At 37.5% G+C, this 2,605-nt stretch overlaps 1 pseudogene across 1 annotated transcript; it reads left to right on the top strand.

Moving 5' to 3' along the window:
• The first annotated feature begins 938 nt into the window (after positions 1–938).
• On the top strand, positions 939–1,380 carry LOC307064066 (ragulator complex protein LAMTOR3-like; annotated as a pseudogene). Its single transcript has 2 exons — positions 939–1,140; positions 1,228–1,380. The product of its transcript is annotated as a ragulator complex protein LAMTOR3-like (transcript).
• The last annotated feature ends 1,225 nt before the right edge of the window (positions 1,381–2,605 follow it).

A 2,605-nucleotide genomic window follows, 5' to 3' on the forward strand; every position in this document is an offset into this window, starting at 1 on the left:
ATGTAAAACTGAATCACTTTGCTGTACAGCAGAAATTGACACAACATTGTAAATCGACTATAATAAAAATTTTAAAAATAATAAAACATGCTCCAACTATATGCTGTCTATGAAAGACTCACTTTATTTTATTTATTTATTTATTTATTTAATTTTTGGTTGCGTTGGGTCTTCGTTGCTGTCCACGGGATTTCTCTGGTTACGGCGAGCGGGGGCCACTCTTCGTTGCAGTGCAAGGGCTTCCCACTGCAGTGGCTTCTCCTGTTGGGAGCACGGGCTCTAAGCGTGCGGGCCTCAGTAGCTGTGGCATGCAGGCTCAGTAGTTGTGGCGCACAGGCTTACACCACGGCATGTGGGATCTTCCTAGGCCAGGGCTCGAACCCGTGTCCCCTGCATTGGAAGACAGATTCTTAACCACTGCACCACCAGGGAAGCCCAAGACTCACTTTAGATCCAAAGAGACAAAAAGGCTGAAGTGGAAGAATGGGAAGAGATATTCCACAGAAATAGTAACCAAGAGAGAACAAGTGAATATATATTATCAGACAAAATAGACTTTAATTTTTTTAAAAGGTTACAAGAGACAAGGACATTATACATTAATAAAAAGGTCAAATATAGGTGACTTCCCTGGCAGTGCAGGGGTTAAGACTCCACACTTCCATTGCAGGGGGCACAGGTTCCATCCCTGGTCAGGGAAAGAAGATCCAACATGCTGCAAGCACAGCCAAAAAAAAAAAAAAAAAAGGTCAAATATAGCAAGAGGATATCAATTATAAAAATTATGCATATTATAATAGATTATCAAACTATATGAAATGAAACATTGGCAGAATTAAAGGGAGGAGTAGACAGTTCTATAATAATAGTTGGAGAGAGAACCTGGCAGCCTGGAAACTCAGGCATGGAGACATCCTGCCAGGAGAAAGGGGTTCATTATGGCGGATGACCTAAAACAATTCCTGTCTAAAAATTACCAAGTGTTGAGGGGCTCCATGCTGTTGTGTCAGATAGAGTGCCTGTCATTAAAGTGGCCAATGATAATGCTCCAGAGCATGCTCTGAGACCTGGTTATCTACTTTTGCCCTTGCAACACACCATGGGAGCAAACTCGGACTTTCAAAAAATAAAATTATCATCTGTTACTATTGGGTTGGCCAAAATTTCGTTCAGGTTTTTCCACAACATCTTACGGAAAAATCCGAACTAACTTTTTGGCCAATCCAATATAACACCTACCAGACATTTCAATTCAATCATCTACCTTTGGTGGTGAGTTTCATAGCCAGCAGCAATGCCAATACAGGACTAATTGTCAGCCTAGAAAAGGAACTTGCTCCATTATTTGAAGAACTGAGACAAGTTGTGGAGGTTTCTTAGTCTGACAGTAGTTTCAATGTATATCTTATCTTCATTATATCAGACATAATGTCAATCCAGCAATCTGTAGACCACAAGAATACTTGTATCCATGTACTCAAGAAAGGGCCCCTTTTCCCACCTTACACTAAAGAAAGAGCCTATAGATAGAATTCATGGACAGATTGATATCTTTTCTTGTGTAGGGGCTTTCCTTATTTAGTGAGATCTGGGGATACCACAGAAGTAGTTCAATCTATCACAGCTCCCATGGAGTTAGTCCAGTCACCAAATATGTATGAGATTCTATTCAGTGGGTTAGAATCAGAATGATAATTTGGGGACTTCCCTAGCGGTCCAGTGGTAAAGAGTCTGTTCTTCCAATGCAGGGGGTGCAGGTTCGATCCCTGGTTGGGGAACTAAGATCCCACATGCCACAGGGTGCAGCCAAAAAATTTAAAAAATAAAAAAAATTGAAAAACGATACTTTGATCCCCATGAACCATGAAGTGTTCCCTATTGTACAATACACCAGGCCGGCAGAATGAAGCAGACTCTTTTTCTTATTGTGAATAATGAAGACATATTTTTCTTCATATTATTTTCTTTGTGTTGAATGTGAGGAAGATAAAATAGCTTAGTAAAAGTAATAAAATCAGTACAAACCTAACTTTCTTTGTATATATTATTTTGCAATATAGGTATTACTAATTGATTTGATTTCTTCTCAGAGGGTGCTATTCTTTAATGGAAATGAGAATGATAGCTAATAGTTTTTTCTTCCACTCTGCTTTCTATAACCAATCAGTGTTTTTTTTTAATGTTTTTGTATTCTTTATAAAATTTAGACGTGATTCATTATTGAATTCTGTTTCCAATGTCAGTATGTATGTAAACATGATAGTATAGCCCTTTTTTTCATACATGAATATAAATCAAATAGTATTTTTAAAAGTACAGTTTGAGCACTATATAGGTTTTTCCCCTCAGATTGTTTTCAAAAGTTTAAAGACTATAATTAACTTAATTTCTCTTTCAACCACATGAATGAGTAGTGACTGTTTCTTGTCAAGTTTGGAGACTGTATTTCCTAGCATAAACTTTCAATTGGAAAATAAACCTCATCCATGAGCTTAAAAATAATAATAATAATAGTTGGGGACTTCAATACTCTACTCACAATAGCGGATAGAACAACCACAAAGACGATAATAAGGAAATAGAAGACTTGAACAACACAATAAAT

This window comes from Hyperoodon ampullatus (assembly GCF_949752795.1).
Source record: "Hyperoodon ampullatus genome assembly, chromosome: 2".
NCBI lineage: Eukaryota > Metazoa > Chordata > Mammalia > Artiodactyla > Ziphiidae > Hyperoodon > Hyperoodon ampullatus.